Source organism: Panthera uncia, chromosome B1 (assembly GCF_023721935.1).
Source record: "Panthera uncia isolate 11264 chromosome B1, Puncia_PCG_1.0, whole genome shotgun sequence".
Lineage (NCBI taxonomy): Eukaryota > Metazoa > Chordata > Mammalia > Carnivora > Felidae > Panthera > Panthera uncia.
This window is the reverse complement of record NC_064811.1, coordinates 176,280,569-176,300,927: the sequence shown is the minus strand read 5'-3', so window position 1 is coordinate 176,300,927 and position 20,359 is coordinate 176,280,569. Positions and strand designations below refer to the sequence as shown.

Sequence of the window (20,359 nt, the reverse complement as noted above, 5' to 3'; positions counted from 1 at the left end):
TGATGACGCCATTTTCCCCACAGCCTTTGCCCACTTCGTGTCTCTGCATCATATTGTAGTAATTCTCGCAGTATTGCAGTTTTTCATTATATTTGTTATGGGATCCGTGGTCCGTGGTTATGACTTGTGGAAAGCTGCGATTATGGTTAACGTTTTTTAGCAATACAGTATGTTTAAATTAAGGTATGTAGACATAATAGACACAATGCTATTACACACTTAAAGTATGGTGTAAACATAACTTTTATATGCACTGGGAAACTAAAAAAATTGCTTTATTATGATATTGATCTTATTGCAGTGGTCTAGAATCAAATCTTCAAGATCTCCGAGATAGGCTCGTACCATAGACTGATAATTCATTTATTCCATTAGATTCTATTGGTTAGAATATTCTATAAAGTGGAGAAGGAAGCAAAGCTTAATAATACATTCATTTAAGAAATATGTTTTCAATGCCAACTCGTTGCAAAGCCCTGTTCATGATGCTAAGATATGTCAGTAAATAAACAAAATCCCCTTTCTCATGGAGTTTTTATTCTATTTGGTGATATGCCTAATAAACAAATAAATGCATAAATAACTGAATGCCATGAAGAAAAAATAAGACAGGATAAGAGGGAGTATGATGAAGGGTGTATATGCTATTTCCATGGGTAGTCAAGAAAGATCCCACAGTTAAGCTGACATTTGAACTGACAAGTAAATGCAGAGAAATCCACCTGGGAAGGGGTATTCCAGGACAATAGTCATCAGGTCAAGTTCCCAGGGCGGAAGCACTGCCCACATCTTCGAGGAACAACCAGAAGGCCAGTGTACCCAGACAGTGGAGGGAGCAAGTTGGGAAGAAGAAGAGAAGGATAAGAGTTAAGTAAGGTCAGAGAGCTGGGGTGAGAGGCCAGGCTATTACAGGCCATCCTAAGGGGGTTTTATTTTATTCTAAATGAGGCTGGAAGTTACTAGAGAATTTTTTCAGATCACTTGTTAAAGTAGGACAGTAATGGAGGGTCAAGAGAATAACATGATCTGATTTATCTTTTAAAGGATCGGCCAGGCTGCAGTATGGAAAATAGATTGCAGGGCAGCAGTGTAGAAAAAGGGAAGCCATTCAGGAAGATCGGCTGATGGCCAGCTCTCTAGGGCAGTAGAGCCCGAGTGGTGAGAAGTTGGATTATGGATATACACTTGAAAGAAATGGACAGAACTGGGTGAAGAATGTGTGACAACAAATTAGAACTACCTAACTGGGAAATGTAACTGTCAGATAAACAAAACGTTCTGATTTGTAATAGGAGACATAGGAGTTTATATAGATTTTTGGTGAAAATACTGTTACATACATTTTGGTGAATATAGAGAAATGTCTAACAGGTAACACTGTCCTGAGCTGAATAAGGTAGATCTAAAAATAGCAAGGCGCTCCCGTCATTAAAATTTTCAAGGCAGAGACCGTGTATATCCATCCACAGTGTTGTTCCAGAGGGCTCTGGTATCATCAGGTGAGAGATTATACTGCTTGGAGTTAAGCCTTTTCATGATTTTCTTTCCAACAGGGGGAAAATTAGAAGCAATGAATAAACCAGTGGAAAAACTTCAGAGAAATGAATGATAAGTTTTATTTTCCTATAATCTTTGTTTCAAAATATCCTTCATACCATGAACTTCAGTGAAATATATGTCGGTTCCTGTGGGGATGTATGAATACACCCACAGCAGATTGCACATACAAAACCTCGGTCAACAAATAGAGAATGGTTTCATTGTCTGCAGTAGCATTCCCTGATTGGAAACAGTCCCTTGGGTATTCATTACTGAAGATAAATCCCACCCCTTGAAACTGCGGCCACCTCGCTCATGATACCAGACAAGACACTGCTGGTGAATCCATTTGTTCTTCTCAGCTTTAGACCAACACAGGTGATTAACCAGGTAAAGCTCTTACTCTTCCTTTTATATTTAATATCATATACAGCAATATATATGTATATACATATACATATATATTGCTGTATATGATATATATATGCATTATTATCTGAGAGGTTTGCATGTTCACATGTTTCTGAAAATATAGTTATAATACTTTACTCTTGAAATGAAGTTCTGTAAGTAGAGAAAAATGTCTAAAATTAAATGTACATTAAAAAACCTTGAGATGCTCAGGGTTGCTTTCTTATATTGATTGAAGGTGCATTCATCTAAAAACATTTAATACTTTCGTGTGGAAGCATAAATTTTGAACAATAATTGATAGTTGCAATGTTCTGTTATGTAACTATTTGGAATTAAGATTTCTGCTGCATAGTTCAAAGTGAAAATACTTGTTCAGTTTAAAGCAGACAATACTGTGTGAGATTTGCATTTGCATTCTTGTTTCCATTCTCTATTATTTTATTGAATAAATTCAGTACATATATCATCAAGTTATCATCGCATTTTGAAGTAATATTTATGTATGTTTATGGTGATTTGGATTAGAAAATTAATTTTATAGTGTTCTTTTTATCATAAATGTTTAAATAGAATTTGATCAAAATCTAGTAAATAAATCATTTATGTCTTCCGACAATTAACTAAGGCACCAAATAGATCTAAGCATTCCCAGAGAAATATGTTAGCAAGGTTATATTGTCTGAAGGCATAGCTTTTTCAAAATTCAGAGCTGCTTAATCAGCAATGTTACAAATGAAATGATTGGTTGCCTTGAGGTTGGGGGCTAATTGAATGAACAGACAGCATGTTTCTCCTTATAGCAACCTATAACACTAATGGATAAGCTAATTCTTCCTTTCCTAAAGTAATTGCACAGTCATCCTTGATTTAAAATCATTTGCATTTACTTGGTTGTTTTCAAACAGGGCAAAGGTCCTGAACAGTTATACTAGGAAGATTTAAATTGTCAATGTGATGTAGAGAGTAGGACCTTTCAGTGTAAGTAATTAAGATTTACTGTGCATCTTTTTTTTTTAAATGTGATGTTGAATCTGCTATCTACTATGATTAGTAAGGAATCTGATATTACTATAAATTAACCTTATAAGACCCTAATTATGATCTTATTAGTTCTCAGTTGATTCAATTGCTATTCTATTTCCATATGATGTAGGAAACTCTGAATAAAATGTTGAAGAAAAAACTCAGTGATTTTCATCAATCAAACTCTGCTTAGATTAGGCTGTGAGTTGTATTTATTAATTACTTTTTTAATGTTGCTAAGACTCATAAACCAATGAGATGTCACAAACATTACGGAGAAATGTATGACAGTAAAAGTCAGCACCCTGACAGTAAACTGAGCCCATATTTCCATTACTGTCTTCATGTGCAAAAATAAATGATTACAAGTTAAGTATTAGTCAGTATGTTTTTACCATTCCGTATTAGAGACAATTTACAGAGCAAGATAATTTTTTGAATGCATTTGCATTCTTGTTTCCACTCTCCATTAAACAAAATTTGTTCGTTCTTTGAACAATTTAATTTATTCATCATCTTCAATTTATCTTAAAATTTAGCATGTTTACTTCTTTATGTTATATTAATAGTCAGGCTGTCTAAAGTATTGCCACGTAAAAACCTTAAGAAATCTTAATGTCTAGTGTCTTAAAATAAGTCTTCACCCTAGTAAAAAGACCTGTGCCTTAAAATCATTACAATTATACAATTATACAAATATACAATTATATTGTAATGTTGTATGGCGACAGATGGTGACTACATTTACTGTGGTGAGCATAACTTAACGTGCAAAATTGCCAAATCACTATGTTGTACACCTGAAACTGAAAGAGCATTGTATGTCAACTATACTTCAAAAAAAAAATTCAATTATATTATCAGTACAGGTGAAAATGGTCTGATGACAGAAAATTATATTTGCTGCAAATGCTTTTATCTAAATAAATTTTTTAAAAATAGAGGAGAATACAAATGTCTTCCCTTGAAACCTTCACGGAATTGGAAAGTATAAAAAAAACAAAATTCATGGAAATAGTAGGAACTTGAAAGGCTTATTTTTTGTTTGTTTGCTTATTCGGTCGCCTGGAAAAGCCTTTATTTTGCTATAACTTAAAAAAACACTCTATGAGAATTTTAACATATAGAAAAGCAGACAGAGTAGTGTAGGACCAAGTGGTAGTAATTAATCACATATTGACATTCTTGTTTCACACATAACCCTTCAGTCTGTCCTTGTTTCCATGTTATTTTGATGTAAATTCTAGACATCATATAATTTCATCTGTAGATATTTCAGCATGCATTGCTAATAAGATTTTTTCTTTAAAATACAGTTGACCCTTCAACAACGTGAGTTTGAGCTACATGGGTACACTTTTACATGGATTTTTAAAAATAAAAACAGTACAGTACTGTATTTTCCTTATGATTTTCTTAACATTTTCTTTTCTCTAGCTTATTTATTGTAAGAATGCAGTGTATAAGACATATAACATTACAAAATATGTGTTAAGCTACTCTTTGGGTTATTGGTAAGGCTTGTGATCAACAGTAGGATATTAGTAGTTAGGTTTGGGGGGAAATCAAAAGTTATATGTAGATTTTCAACCATGAGGGCACCCCTCGCCCTCAGGTTGTTGTTCAAGGGTCAACTGTACCACAATACCATGATCACAGTTTAAAAAATAAGCATCCTTAGTTATCACCAAATAAGTAGGAAATGTACAACTATCCTGTAGTCTCCTAAATGTCTTTTTTTTTTTTTACATTTATTTAAATCAGGATCTAAATAAAGTTCACACCTGGAAATTCACTGATTTTTTAAAAAAATGTTTTAATCTACAAATTCTCCTTCTCTGTTTTTTGTCCTTGCACTTGGTGGAAAAATCCCTGGTTTTAAGTCTCAGGGAATTCCCATCTGGGCTTGCTGAGTATAGTACTATGGTGACGGTACTCTGTATCTCGCTGCCTTCTGGATCCTTTGTAAGTTGGTATTTGAGTCTAGACAACCACTCGGATTCAGGATCCAGGTTCTGTTTGAGGCCAGGAACTTCAGAGTTAGCCTTGTTCTTCCATCAGGAGGCATTTAGCGTGTGATTGCTTTCCTTTTTGTGATGCCAGCAACCATTGGTGTTCAACATTGCCTATTTTATTTTGAAATGTAAAAAGAGAGTTGATTCTGAAAAAATAGTGGACACATTGAAGATACTTATGGAAACATAACCCCGAACGAAGTACGAATATTACTTCTAGGTTACTTGGCTGGCAAAATCACCAAAGAGGGTGTTTTTTTTTTCTTATATATGCCTGCAGTTTCTAGAACTTGAAATTATACATAGTAAAAATTAAATGTCTCAACTTTGTTAGAAAATGCACACTCAACTCCTTCCCCTCTTCTCTTTTCTCCGTTTTCTTGTTCTTTGTCCTCTTATTCTGGCTCTTTAGCGGACGCTTAACCAAGTTATTCAAGTTGCCGCCTCACGTACCAGCTTGTTACTCTGATTATTCTAACAGTTACTCCCCTGTGAATATTAACTTGGTTGTAACAATGATGTTTCCAGGAATCGAAAAGAGGGCACATAGCCTGAAAAATAATATTTGTCCTGCTTCCAGCTATCTGAGAACTGTGGCTCACATGGTAAAATGCCAACATTTTTTAAGTTCTGTTTATGGGATCACATGGGCAGAATATTTTAAGTGATAATTTTCGCAGACAGGAACTTCTGCATTAAAGTATAAGATAGCAACTGCTTGTTGGAATATGGGAATTGGGGCTCAAGAGCTAATCAGAAACCTGATTCCCGGAACTAAAGTATGAGAAACCAGACCTAGAACAAGGCTAACTTATTAGTGGATGGCTAGGCATTACATTCGAGCTGCTTGAAGCCGTCACCTAGAATAACATTAAATGGGACAAGGGGATCCCTCAGGCAGGGTTCATATGATTATATCTTAAGAGATTGGATGAAAGTGGAGTTCCATTTGATAAGACCGAAAATAAACAAATATGTATTTGTCAGGAAGTACTGAATAAGCAAAATATGAAACACAACTTAAATTGGGAAAATATCCATTATGGTCTTATAAAATGGGTATGACGTATAAAATGAGTAAATTCCGTTTAGAGTAGTTAAATGAGCTTATGTTGCAAACAGGCAAATACATACAGTAAAGGCCCTGATCAGTTCGTGCTTGTAAATGTATGTATGTACACAATATGAAAATGAAACAATGAAAAAGAACTTTATTTTGGATGCTGCTTATACCAATTCCATGATTTTATGCTAAAATATGTTTGCTTTAAATAAAAAAGAACTCTTCAACTACCTAAGGTTTTGAAAGGCATAAAAATAAAAGGAAATCTTTATTAGGAATAAAAGTAATCCTATCCAGGGGTACTGTGGTAGAGTTTTATATTGTCACTGTTCCTTCATTTTAACTATAATGTACTTTTTGATTTGAGTCAAGATTATTTGCTTGAGGGTTGTCTAGTAATTGACAAAAAATGTAAAATTTCTTAATGTTATTTTGAAATTTCTTTGGACACCCCAGTTATAGCTAATTTTCTGTGATTCAGACAGCATGAGTAACCGTACGGGCATACCTTATTTTATTGTGCTTCACAGATATTACATTTTTCTTGGAAATTGAAGGTTTGTGGCGACCCTGCTTTGGGCAAGTCTATCCACACCATTTTTCCAATAACATTCACTCACTTTGTGGCTGTCACATTTTGGTAATTCTCTCATATTTCCAACTTTTTAATTATGATTTTATTTACTGTGGTGACCTGTGATCAGTAGTCTTTGGTATGACTATTGTAATTGTTTGGGGCACTAGGGACCGCCCCCCTCATGAGATGGCAAACTTAATCGATAAATGTGTCTTCTAATTTCTCTCCAAACTAGCTGTTCCCTCATCTTCCTCCCTTTCCTCTGACTTCCCTATTTTCTGAGATACCACAATATTGAAACTAGGCCAATTAATAACCTCCAGTGCCCTGTAAGTGTTCAAGGGAACCACGGAAGCTCCCATCTCTCCCTTGAAATCAAAAGCGAGAAGTGACTAAGCTGGTGTGGAAGGCCGGTCAAAAACTGAGAGAGGCTGAAAGCTAAGTCCCTTGCACCAGTTAGTTAAGCTGTGGAGGCAAAGGACAATTTTTTGAAGGAAATTAAAACTGTCACTCCAGTGAACAGATGGATGATAAGCTAAAATGCCTTTGTGCCGCTATGAAGGGAGTTTGAGCCGTCTGGAAAGAAGATCACACCGGTCATATTTCCTTAAGTCGAAGCCTAATTCACGGCAAGGCCCTAACTCTCTTCAATTCTACGAAGGCTGGAAGTGGAGGAAGCTGCAGAAGGAAGGTATGGAGCTGCAGAGGTTGGGTCCTAAGGTTTAAGGAAAGATGCCATCCCCATAACATACAAGTGCAAGGTGAAGCAGCACCTGGTGACGTAGAAGCTACCGCAAATCATCCAGAAGACCTAGCTCAGATGATTAATGAAGGTGACTACACTAAACAACAGATTTTCAGTGTAGACAAAGCAGCCATATTTTGGAAGAAGATGCCTTCTAGGACTTAGATGGCCAAAGAGAAGAAGTCAAAAGCCTCAGAGGGCAAGCTAACTCTCTTGTTAGGGGCTAATGCAGCTGGCGACTTTAAGTTGAAGCCAATGCTTCTTTACGTTCTGAACATTCTAGAGCCCATGAGAACTATGCCGAAGCTACTCTGTCTGTGCTCTGTAAATGGAACAACAAAGCCTGGATGACAGCACACCTGTTTACAACATGGTTTATCGAATGTTTTAAGTCCACTGTTGAGATCTATTGATCAGAAAAATAGATCACTTTCTAAATACCACTGCTTATCGCTAATGCACGTTGTCATGCAAGAGCTCTGATGGAGATGTACAGTGAGCTGAATATTGTTTTCATGCCTCCTGACACAATATCCATTCTGCAGCCCGTGGATCAATGAGGAACTTTGACTTTCTTTCTTTTTTTTTTTTTTTTTAATGTTTTTATTTATTTTTGAGACAGAGAGAGAGCATGAGCAGGGGAGGGGCAGAGAGAGAGGGAGACACAGAATCTAAAGCAGGCTCCAGGCTCTTAGCTGTCAGCACAGAGCCCGACACGGGCCTCAAACTCACGGACTGTGAGATCATGACCTGAGCCGAAGTCGGACGCTTAACCAACTGAGCCACCCAGCCGCCTCGGAACTTTGACTTTCAAGTCTTATTGTTTAAGAAATATATTTTACTAAGGCTATAGCTGCCATAGCCAGTGATTCCTCTGATGGATTTGAGCAAAGTAAATCAAAAATCTTCTGGAAAGGATTCACCATTCTTGATATCATTAAGGGCATTCGTGATTCAAGGGAAGAAGCTAAAAAATCAATATGAACAGGAGTTTGGAAAAAATTGATTCCAACCCTCATGTATGACTTTGAGGGGTCCAAGATTTCAGTCGAGGAAGTTAACTGCAGATGTGGTAGAAACAAGAGAACTGGGATTAGAAGTGGAGCCTGAAGCTGGGACTGAATTGCTGCAGTCTCATGATCAAACTTGAACGGATGAGGAGTTGCTTCCTATAATAATTCCTTTATAATTCTTTAACAAAGAAAGTGGCTTCTTGAGATGAAATCTATTCCTGGTGAAGAGTCTGTGAAGATTGTTGAAATGACAACGAAGGGTTTAAAATACTGGGGCACCTGGGTGACTCAGTCGGTTGAGTGTCCGACTTTGGTTCAAGTCATGATCTCGTGGTTCGTGAGTTCGAGTCCCATGTCGGGCTCTGTGCTGACAGCTCAGAGCCTGGAGCCTGCTTCAGATTCTGTCTCCGTCTCTTTATGCTCTTCCCCTGATCCCACCCTCTCTCTTAAGAATAAATATAAAACGTTTCTTTTTTAATAAAATAAAAAAATAATAAAATAAAATACTACATATATTTAGTTGCTAAGGCAACAGCAGGGTTTGTGAAGATTGATTCCAATCTTCAAAGAAGGTCTACTGTGGGTAAAATGCTATCAAACAGCATCACATGCTATAGAGAAATTGTTCATGAAAGGAAGAGTCAATCAAGGAACAAACTGCTGTCTTATTTCAAAAAATCGCCACAGCCATCCCAAACTTCTGCAACCACCACTCTGATCAGTCAGCAACCATCAACATCAAGGCAAGACCTTTCACCAACAAAAAGATTATGATTTACTGAAAGCTTAGATGATGTAGCATTTTTTAGCAATAAAGTACTGTTAATTAAAATATGTACATTTTTACATACAATGTAGAGCATATTTAATATACTACAGTACAGTGCAAACATAACTTTTTTATGCACTAAGAAATAAAAAAATTCATTTGACTCACTTTATTGCAATATTTGCTTTATTGCAGTGGTCTGGAACTGAACCCACAGTGTCTCTGAGGCATGCTGGTATATTTCTTTAGTAGAAATGTCGAGTCCCATTGAGACATTTTAATTACTTTAGGTTTTAATTTCCCCTAGGAATTCCTTAATTGATTTCCTCTTACTTAAGGTTTCAACCAGTGAATTCTATTCAACCCATGCCTTAAGAGAGTTTATAAATTAATTGGAAGGTTATCAGAGGAACAGGTATGTCTCCTCATAGTACAGTTACTTAAATATAAATCCATAAAGAAATCATTGAGAATTACATAATTCAGGGCCACTTAGAGTCTGAATTTTTGGCACATCTCCTAAAAGAAGAGAAGCCTATTTTTGTTACTGCCTGCTAATGACAGGGCTTATGGGTTCTTTAGATATGGCCATCTGGGTCAGCATCTCCAACTGATAAAACTGGGTAGTACCTCTGATTCAGGCCGTGTATGAGGATACTCACCCTGAATCAGAATGTCCAATAGGTCCATACCTCATACAAACCAATACATACATAGGAAGTTTGAGATTTGTTTTCCTTTCTCACCTGTATATTTTACTTATTAGATAAGGACATTTATAGTGCATTTTCTTTCTAGAATGGTCCAAGCTCTTCAAGGACCTTTACATTTTCCAATTTAGGATCAGACTGTCAATATCTACCAAAAAAGAGAGATTTTTATAGGGGTTAAATTTACATATAAATTGGCTAAAATTGACATTGCAATATGGAGTCTTCTGTCTACTTAGTATATGCATCCATTTATTTAGATCCTTGTTAATGTCTCTCAATAATGTTTTATAATTTTCTGGGTAAATTACTTCTACAACTTCTGTAGTTTATTCCTAGATACTTATGTTCGTGGTTAACCGTGGTTCCTGCCTTCTTCATCAATATTTGGCAATAAAATTGTAAAAGGAGTTAAGATATCCTCTATCTCTTTGTCATATGGAATATTCTGACTAATATAAAAATGTTAGTAAAAAAACACCTGCGCCCAGCTTCTCTTTTACTGATAAGTAATTAACAGAATTTTCCCCATAGATCTTGAATTATTTTCTTGTATTCAACTTACTTTTAGTAATTTATTATTCTTCTAGGACATTATCCTTTTTATCTGAATGTATAAAATTATTAACATGAGATTGGCATAATGCTCTTTATAATTCTTTAATCTTTCCTGCTCTAGTGAATATATCTGTTTTATTTCTCATGTCATATTTTTCTTTTCTTTCTTTTTGTTTTGATCACACATGACAGGGAAATTTTTTATTATTGGTATTTTTTATAAAAACAAGCATTTCAATCAGTATGTCTGTTAGTTCTCTTTTTTTATTTTTTTTTATGTTTATTTATTTTGGAAAGAGAGTGAGAGAGACAGAGTGTGAGTGGGGGCAGGGCAGAGAGAGAGAGGGAGACACAGAATCTGAAGTAGGCTCCAGGCTCTGAGCTGTCAGCACAGAACCCGATGTGGGGCTCGGACTCATGGACTGTGAGATCATGACCTGAGCCAAAGTCGGATGCTTAACCAACAGAACCACCCTGACGCCCCTGTTAGTTTTCTAATTCACAATTATTAAGTGTCATCTGTGTTAATTTGTTTCTGCAACTTTTCTCTTGCTTTATTTTTGGTAAGTTAAATGTTTGTTAAGTTAAATGCTTGACTTATTTTCAATTCTGTTTTAATGATAGGAACAATTAAACTTTTCTGAATATAACTAAAACATGGACAATTTTCACATTTATATTCTATAAAGAATTTCATATTTTCTTATTCAGAATAATTACAATGTTAGTTTTGCAATTATTCCCAATGGTAAAAAAATTATTTCTTAATTATTTTTCAAAATTTCAGCTTGTTCATGGAGTGAGGCAAAGTTGATGTAACAGTATGTATGAGGGAGTTGACTTGGGATTGATATAGCATATTCTAAGGCCATTGCATAAACTGATTTATCACATACTGATTATTAAAGCAGGGTAACAAAAGTAATAATGCAATAATATTACATTTTACTTTGAGTCAGCTGAAGAAAAGTACAAATGTGTATTTTTGTATGCAAATGTAAATTTGTTAATATCAGCTTATGAATTGAAGTAAAAGAAAGATGATAACTCACTCATATGTTTTGTTTGGCCAAGAAACTCTTTCTTGAAAGAGAACAGGTGTTGAATATGTAAATAATAAAAGTAATCAAAGCAGGACTACCATGAGTGGGCTCAGCAGAGTTGAGGAGGGATTGGGCTTGTCCAGTTGTCCCCTCGGCCTACTGAGCAGAGGGCAGGGAAAGGGCTCTGACTAGCAGCATGCACCGAACACTCTTACATACTTGAAAAATGACGTGAAGGGAAAAATGGTGGAATTTTGGTCAGATTTCACCTTCGTCGTTACTCCTCTCTGAAGTATCATAATTATTTTCATTTGAAATTGTAATACTTATAATTGTGCATAAAAATCTGAACTAACACTCCCCAAACTCAGGAAAGTTAGCTTCTCTATAAAATGAGAAAGTGTGTGTGGGTGGTGGGGGGGGGGGGCAATTGCCTGGGTGGCTCAGTTGGTTAAACATCAGACTCTTGATTTCGGCTCAGGTCATGATCTCGTGATTCATGGGATCAAGCCCCACATTAGGCCCTGTGCTGACAGCATGGAGCCTACTTGGGCTTCTCTTTTTCTCTCTCTCTCTCTCCCCCTTCCTGCTCGTGCACTCACACTTTCTCTCTCTCTCTCTCTCTCTCTCTCTCTCTCTTGAAATAAATAAACTTAAAAAAAATTAGAAAATGGGAGCCTAATGAGGTTTATTTAGACAAAGGCCAGACACTGCTGATGGCAGAGTAAAATTAGTAGTCAGACTCTTGACACCTCTTTTCTTTTTCTATATAAACTATTTTAATTCCCGATAAGGCATTCAAGTCTGCATTCCACACAAAGATGGCTAAATTTAGTTGTCTTGTTGCTATCTTATTCTATATATAATGTCATTTCAAATCTTGCATGTAGCAATTTGGATGAAAATAGGTCACAATGTGTCTATATAAGTATTTTGTTTTGTTTTGTTTTGTTTTTTTACTCAGTCTGTCCGTGTAGTTGCAAAGTGTATTTTGAGTGGGGACCTCCAAGAGAGCAAGATGTTGACTTTGAATAAAAATATCTTCCTTAAATACATATATCCATATATAATACGTAATGATATCATTTCTTATAGCCTGGTCAGTGTCTCTTATGTTTGTGCCTACTGCAACTCCATTCAAGATTTTATCTCCATCACAAACACACACAAACACACACAAACACACACACACACAAACACACACACACACACACAAACACACACACACACACACACACACACAATGATCTTTATCCTATTGTAGATGTGTAAGAGTTGCTTATTTCAACTTAAATTAAAGAGAGTAAGATGTATCGATATGCTGAAAAGTATAGTCCAAAAAATAGGATTATGTTTAAGGCAAATTGTTTGTTAGTTCTAACATGGTGTTAAAACTCATTCAAGTGGCCAAAATGAGCAGTCTAACAAAGATTGCATAATTAATTCTCATAAGTAATGGGAGAGGCAAAGCAGATGGCCCAGTCACTTTTTATGTCATTACTTTGGTTTGAAAATTGTCCAATGTCAACCCTAATAAAAAACTTGAGATATAAGCTGGAAATGCATCCATCTTTCATCTGATTTTTTTTCTCCAAATTAAGTGTGGACCATTTGTTTCTGAATGTTAAAAAAAAATAATATCAATAAATTCAGTAAGAATTTGGCTCCAGTAATGCAAGTATAACAGCAATAAATATAAAAAGTCCAGAAGGCATATAATATGAAAAATGTAAATTTTCCTTGTCCTTGCTGGACTTTTTTATGAAGAACAAGATGGCCCAACTCTTCTCTCTTTCAAACAACAGAGCATTGTAGAAAAGAAGAGGGTGTGTTTACATCTGAATTTAGAAGTCAGATGTAAAAGCTTGCTTTCCATCTGTACCCCACCCCCACACTGAGTACACAGGCATTTAACACGGTAGAACAGTTGTAATGACTCTAAAACAGTTACCCCTGCAGGTAACAATTGCTAAGACATTGGTTGCCATAAGTGTTTAGCATTTCTTGAGCTTTAACTTCTTAGCACAGCCTTAGTTTGTTTGAATGTTCCATGTGACTATTTTTAGTTTCATGAAGTCAGGGTTTTGGAAGGAACCTGGAGGTCCCTAGGAAAATGTATAAAGGAAGTAAACCTTTAATTTGAAAGACTCCCCTATGTATCCCTGTTTTCTCTTCCTCCTTTCTGAGCTCATCTGCTCTCGTTCAGAGCACAAATGGTCCAGAAAATCCCAGTGCTATTCTTCTGCCAACCTTCTAAGAAGCTAAAGCATTATCTTTTCCATGAAAGTATCAACGAAGTTTAAAACAGATCTTTAGGAATCTCTTGATGCTCGAGGAGGGTTGGGAACGTTCCGCAAAACTCTGTGGCAGAACCTGAAATGAGAGACCGTCAAGCCTGAAGGCTCTTACTTCAAGGTGTGATGAGCCACAGCAGCTGAGAGGCTCTACCAGGAAAACCCACCCTTCAGTCCTCAAACTGTCTCCAACCTCACCCTCCTACTAGTTCCAGAGGACAAAGTCATAAATAAATAGAAGGCCGTGTGTGACAGTTCTTAATGCTTTCTCACAAAGCTAAAGCAGCCACCCAGTCATTGACTATAAAATGTGATAGTATTGGAATTAATTTATTCACCATTTTAACTTCCCCCCATATAACCTTTATCATTTTCATCTCAAAAGAGCCTATACAGGGGTGGTTGGGTGGGTCAGTGAGCTTCGGACTCTTGATTTCTGCTCAGGTCATGATCTCACAGTTCGTAAGATCGGGTCCGTGTTGGGCTCTGTATTGACAGCACGGAGCCTGTTTGGGACTCTCTCTCTCTCTCTCTCTGCCCCTCCCCAACTCGCATTTTCTCTCCCTCTCTCTCAAAATAAATAAACATTTAAAAAGGGAACCTATACAAAGTGGACCATTTACCATAGGTATATTAAAAATTTCTTAATTCAGAGAATTTTTACAGTCATCAGATATATGTCTAGAAGATTCATACATACATACATGTAAGGGTAGCATATATAAAAGGAAGACATTTCTTAACGTGGCGTTTTTCTAGATCGTTTTTGAGTGACAGAGTTAGAAACAAAAATTCCAGTGGCATAATGTGCCATGATCATAGGTTTCCCACAAGATTTATTGAAAGCATTTTATTTAGGTTGATTGAACAGTGGTGGGTCTGTTTAAAAAAAAAAAAAAAAGGCATTTCTTTTTAAAGATTTTTTTAAAGATATTGGAATACAACAAACCACAGGCAAGGTTTGGCACAGCATTAATGATACATATTTCCATGATTAGTAATCTTTCACTACTTGGGAGCATCTTGAAATATCTTTGAAGACTTCAAGATTAAAAGTAATTTTTAGGATTTTTTTTTATATTCATCTCATTCGTGGCCAGGCTATTCACAATGCCAAAAGTAGGACATTTTGATGCATTTCTCTTTATCAAAATTCCAAACACCAAAATGACTTTCGAAGTGACAAAAGATAGGTTGTTTCTGTTTACCTGTTGCTTCCATCATTTCAAGATGCTGTATTCACTGTTGTTGGTTTCATAGTTCATATACTTTCATGAAACGAACACATTTATAATCAGTCAGGAGGATTGTCACCTGACATCTAGAACACTACTCTCTTTCAAAAAGAACACGCTTGTGATTTTTGTTAGCAAAAAAAAAAAAAAAAAAAAATTAAGTAACTAAATGTGCCTTTGATTGGGGAGGACAGGCAAGAAGCATCTCTATCATTTCTTTCTTAGTGATCTCAATGCCTGTGACTGAAAAGTAATAATGACAATTTCGCTGGTGACCTTTAGTCACCCCACTCAGATTCTCTACATGTCCAAAGAGAAAAGCAGTGTCTGTGATTCATACGACCCTAGTTTTTCACAAGAAATAAAGATATCTATACAGAAATATAGAAAAAGCCACAGTAAAGTAGGAATCCAAGATTGAGTCAATCAAGTATCACATTGGAAAGGAGTGTTCACAGTGTACAAGACTAAAATGTGACAGGGACATCAGTTGTTGACTTATACCTTCTGTGTATGAAATTTTAAAATAAAATATCATAAGAGCAAACTGAAATTAGATCATTTTTCCTAACTTCTGCAGCAATCTCTAGATTGAAAGTATATGTCTGGAAAGGGGTCAGAATATTGTTTTGAAAAGCCAACGATAAGAGAGGTAAAGACTCTGGGTTTAGGAAAAAAAAACAGCAATGTATAAGGTACAATGAAAATGAGGATTATAGACCCTCTACAGACCCTTTCCTTCCCTTCAGGAGAATTATGCAGAATATTAAAGAGCTCTGTGCAGCATGGGTTTGTGGAAATTCGCTCAGAATGCAGGCAAAAAGGTGGAAGTAACTTGGAAGAATCTGATACGGTGTTGGGATAGACAGCAGTTACAGAAGCAAGGAATTCGGCTGACCCCCCAAAACAAATCAAAACAGTTGCCATAAAATCAACAATTACAGACAACTCTTCGAAACTGAATATAGGCCTGAGTAAGGCAGGCCTAGGCAAAATCAATGCCCTAGGCAAAATCAATGAACGAGGTCTATTCCTCAGAAGATCATGAGGATTTTGTTTAAATTAGGAAGTCTTATATTTGGGCTTCATGCTTATTTATATATACAGAGAGAGATAGAGACAGAGACAGAGACAGAGATAGGGCACAAGCTGGGGAGGGGCAGAGAGAGAGACAGAGACAGAATCCAAAGCGGGCTCCAGGCTCCGAGCTGTCAACACACAGCCTGACGCGGGACTCGAACTCACGAGCCGTGAGATCATGAGCTGAAGTCAGACGCTTAACTGACTGAGCCACCCAGGCGCCCCGGCTTCATGCTTTTTATTCAAGTTTTATTATTATCACGTGGCGAGAGGATTTTTATGTGTATTTTCTCTCAACTGTGCTTTGTCACAATAGGACAATTTCACCCTGGGGTACAATGTAACCATTATGAGCACACCCCCACGTGGATGAAGTTCTTTGTCCCCAGGACAGCCTTTCCTCAAGGACATGCAGGACTGATTTCCTAATCAATTTTTATTGTATCAGTTCTAAGTGTAACTAATAACAATATGTCTTGTCTTTTAAAATAAACTGTGAAATCAGGTTAGTCCCATAAAAACCCACCTTAAGAAATCCAATTTTGTGTCAGGCAAGAGGTACTCCATGATGCTCTAATAATGAATAACCCCGTTAGGTAAGTGACTTAAAACGACAAAAGGTTTATTTCTCATTGGAGACACACATCTGCTGATCTCCTTTATGTTGGCCCATCTCCAGCATCCAGGCTAGCAGGGTAGCCTCTATGTAGAACTGACAGGTTGGCAAAGAGTGAATTGACACTTAAAGCTTCCATCCAGAAGTGACACACATCACTTCTACTCAACATTTCACCGATCAGTGCAAATCGAACGGTCACACTCAGTTTCAGGGGAGCAAAGAATTGCAATCCTACCGTGTGCCTAGAAGCAACTAGAAATATTTGATGGACAGAACTAATGGCTCCCACATGTTCCCACTGGATTTAAGCAGTTAAATTCTCTGGTGCTCCGAAAGTGGGTGTGCTGATAAAAACAACTAAGGGATCCAGGCACTTGAATCAGGGATGCCAGATTCCCCCTCCAAAACACCTTCCCTTGGCCTCTGTTCGCAAAATTAATCATGGCTCTTATTAAAAATCAAATCCAACTGGAACACAGATTGGGTGAAGTGCGTTAGGGAATACTGCGGTGCAAATTCAGAAGAAATTTGAACAACTTTGCCACCTCAGACCAGAATATCTTATTCATACACTGAAGCGAAATCGCTTGAACAGAAATAAAAAATAGCACTCAGGCTTGAAATATTTGGGAGGAAAAAAGGAGGGGGCCCGAGGGTGTGACCCTGTTTAACAAGCATGACTCAATAAAATTTCTGGGATTGATTACAAGCAACAAATTCAAATAGAATACTTGGGAAGCTAACTTGACCAAACCTTGTTAACAGAGATTGATCATGGCATAGCCACTAAACACTAAAAAAAAATTCCTAAGGCCCCCGAAACTGCACCATAAGAAGCTTCAGGCTCAGGCAACAGTCTTCTGGATGCTGCTCTCGTTATTAGTAGTATTCAGGATACTGAATGAGAGAAACCGCCTCAGTGGGAAGAACCTTGGCTGCAAGACTGGCTAGCCACGATTCGCATCATAGTTTCAACAAATGTCTTCTCAGTTATAAAAATGCATTCCAGATGAATTAAAGAGCTAAAGTTTCAAGAATTCATAAAAATTGAGAAAAATATATTGGTCAAAAATTGAAAAAATATATATTGTGGAAGGATAAGAACACTTAAAAGAAAAAAAGCAATGAGTTATGTAATACTTTAAGAAACGAGTAAGTTTGACTACAAAAATGAGGGAAATATTAAAATATAAATGAAACAAAAGGCTAATTGGGGGAGGGAATTAAAGCATCACAACAAATAGTCTGCGTCATTGAAGTATAAAAGTCGTAAATCATCCAATAGTAAAAATAGGGGGATGAGGCAGAATACTTGACTTAAAATTTTCTAAAAGTCATTCCAAAAGTCAGTAAATATCACACCCATGTAGCTACTTTTTTGCATTCCGTGTGCTTGGCCTCCTTGCTCTATTTAGCTTCTAATTGTTGGATTACCCAGGTGCCTTACCCTTGGCCTCTTTTTCTATCAACAGGTGCTCCCTAGGCCACCTCATCCAATTGTAAGGCTTTAATTCCCATATGTCAATGAACCAATATCTCATCTCTACCTCCAAACTCCGGATATTTATATCAAACCACTGATTTTAAATCTCCACAAATATATTCCAAAGAAGGATGCATAAGCATCTGGGCTAAGAATGGTTAAGTTTTATAAACTAACACCAGACTGTTGTTTAGACAGATGAAGGATAGCCTAATGAAGAATATGGATCATGTGGTTAAAATACAAAGAAAAACTTGGCAAGGGCTCGCTTTGGTATTTGACTTCTCACTGTGCACTAGCAACCCATAATTGTTATCAGATTCTGTTTTATGTTGAGTGGATATGGTCCAGGACTGTGAAAAATATCTTCTCTTATAGGAATGTGAGGGCAATCTGACTCCATCTGTCACCTGGTTGACTGCCCTGGGGTAAACCAGCTTGTTAGGCAGGTGACCTTCTCTTTTCTTATCTCAAAACTATGTGCTTGGTCACAAAACAAAAGAACTTCCCTAATGTGGAGCAAAAGAGTAGCCATGACCCCTCCTAGCCCCCCCATATTTCTCCTAGTCTAATAAATATCACTTAACCATGAAACCCAAGTCTATATCTTTAGTCTGTGAAAACAGCTGCTGAGATGGTCAAGTAGCCATAATCTCTGAAATATTGTATACTGAGCCAAAAGTTCGAGGTAAATGGCACCAAGATTTTTATTTGAACTTTTGTTTAATATTGTTTCTATCATTTTTATAGAGTATGCTTTAATTTTATTGCTTTATTATCCAGTAAAATTGGGGGTTTTAAATATGCTATACCCCCAGGCTATATGTTTTTGTAGTGTAGTAAATTTATATTTAATAGTCTTACATTGGATGAACATGGCAATTATAATTTTTTACTGCCTGCAAAAGTTTTATCTTTGCTTCTTCTCTCTTTCCTTGGTTCTCAATCAATATATTCACCTAGATGTCATAGACAAAATTTGAAATAATGATTTCTTCCTCATTGTGCCAAACCTCTTTCTTTTTAAATATTTATTCATTTTTGAAAGAGACAGACATAAGCTGGGGGGGGGGGGGGGGGGAGGGGGGGGGGAGACAAAAAAATCCTAAGGAGGCTCCAGGCTCTGAGCTGTCAGCACAGAGCCTGTCCTGGGGCTTGAACTCATGATGCTTGAGGTCATGACTTGAGCTGAAGTCAGATGCTTAGCTGACTGAGCCACCCAGGAGCCCCATGCCAAACCGCTATCTTTCCTGGGTTCTTTCTCTCTGGCAATCCACACAGTAGCTTAAGGTAAATATCATACCGGTTAATCTAGGACAACGAACCTTTGCAGAAGGTACTTGTAAAATTGGAAAAACTGGCATTTGAACCAAATCTGGGCTCAAACTAGTACCTCCACAATAAAGGTCAAGAATTTTGGAGTTTAGTCCACACACAATGGGAGTGATGTTACCAAAGCATTTTTTAAATGATAACCTGGAGTTGCATAGAGGTATTGACATAAAAGCATAGCGTGGTCAGGGAAAGAATGAAAAAGTTATTGCAGTCATTAAGGCAGGACTTGATAAGGGTCTAGCTACAGTAGGTTCGGTGGGGCAGTTTAAGGAAAAGGATGAATTAGTAAATCACTAACAGAAACTTGCAAGATTGGCTAGCACATTATTTTAGTTGTCTAGTTGTTGTATTTAAATATCAACATATAAGAAAAGACTTCATTTTTATTTCCCATGTAAATAGGACCTACCAATTAAAGAACCAGCATTGTAGCTCACAACATTGCCCAATTTCAAATATGAAATCAATGCCACGTCACCCGTCGAAAGCAAACTCTATTTGTGATGTTCAAAGGTTTAGCTTTATGTTTGAAAAACACACCAATGCTTTGAATTCTACAAAACTCTTCAAACGAAAAAAGAACATACATGTCTCTTCCACATTTATCATTTTGTTCAGCAGAGTTTTGTTTGGAAAATGTCTGTGATATCCAAAAACAAAGTTCCAGATGGAGGAGGTGAAAATAGACGTATGTTCCAGCTGTTTTTAATCTCTCACTTTTTGGCTGTAGTTAAAATGAAACACACCCTTTAAAAGACAGTATTGTCACTTCAAATGTGAGGGGTTCATGGAGTGGCCACTCACAGAATTCTGAATCTTCTAATAAGAATGGTTTCTGTGCTTG

The 20,359-nt window shown here is 36.7% G+C and overlaps 1 protein-coding gene across 6 annotated transcripts in view; it reads left to right on the top strand.

The window, feature by feature from the left end:
* The window catches only part of DLC1 (DLC1 Rho GTPase activating protein), a 550,042-nt gene that overhangs the window by 48,531 nt on the left and 481,152 nt on the right, over nucleotides 1-20,359 (top strand). For 2 of the 6 annotated variants that reach the window (XM_049631680.1, XM_049631678.1), the window contains 3 exons: nucleotides 1,554-1,929; nucleotides 3,107-3,177; nucleotides 5,404-5,596. The exons of 1 other annotated variant lie outside the window; for it this stretch is intronic. The gene's annotated coding sequence lies outside the window, so the exon portion shown is untranslated. The remainder of the gene's footprint in view (nucleotides 1-1,553; nucleotides 1,930-3,106; nucleotides 3,178-5,403; nucleotides 5,597-20,359) is intronic. 3 more of the 6 variants (XM_049631686.1, XM_049631682.1, XM_049631681.1) reach the window with 2 other exon arrangements.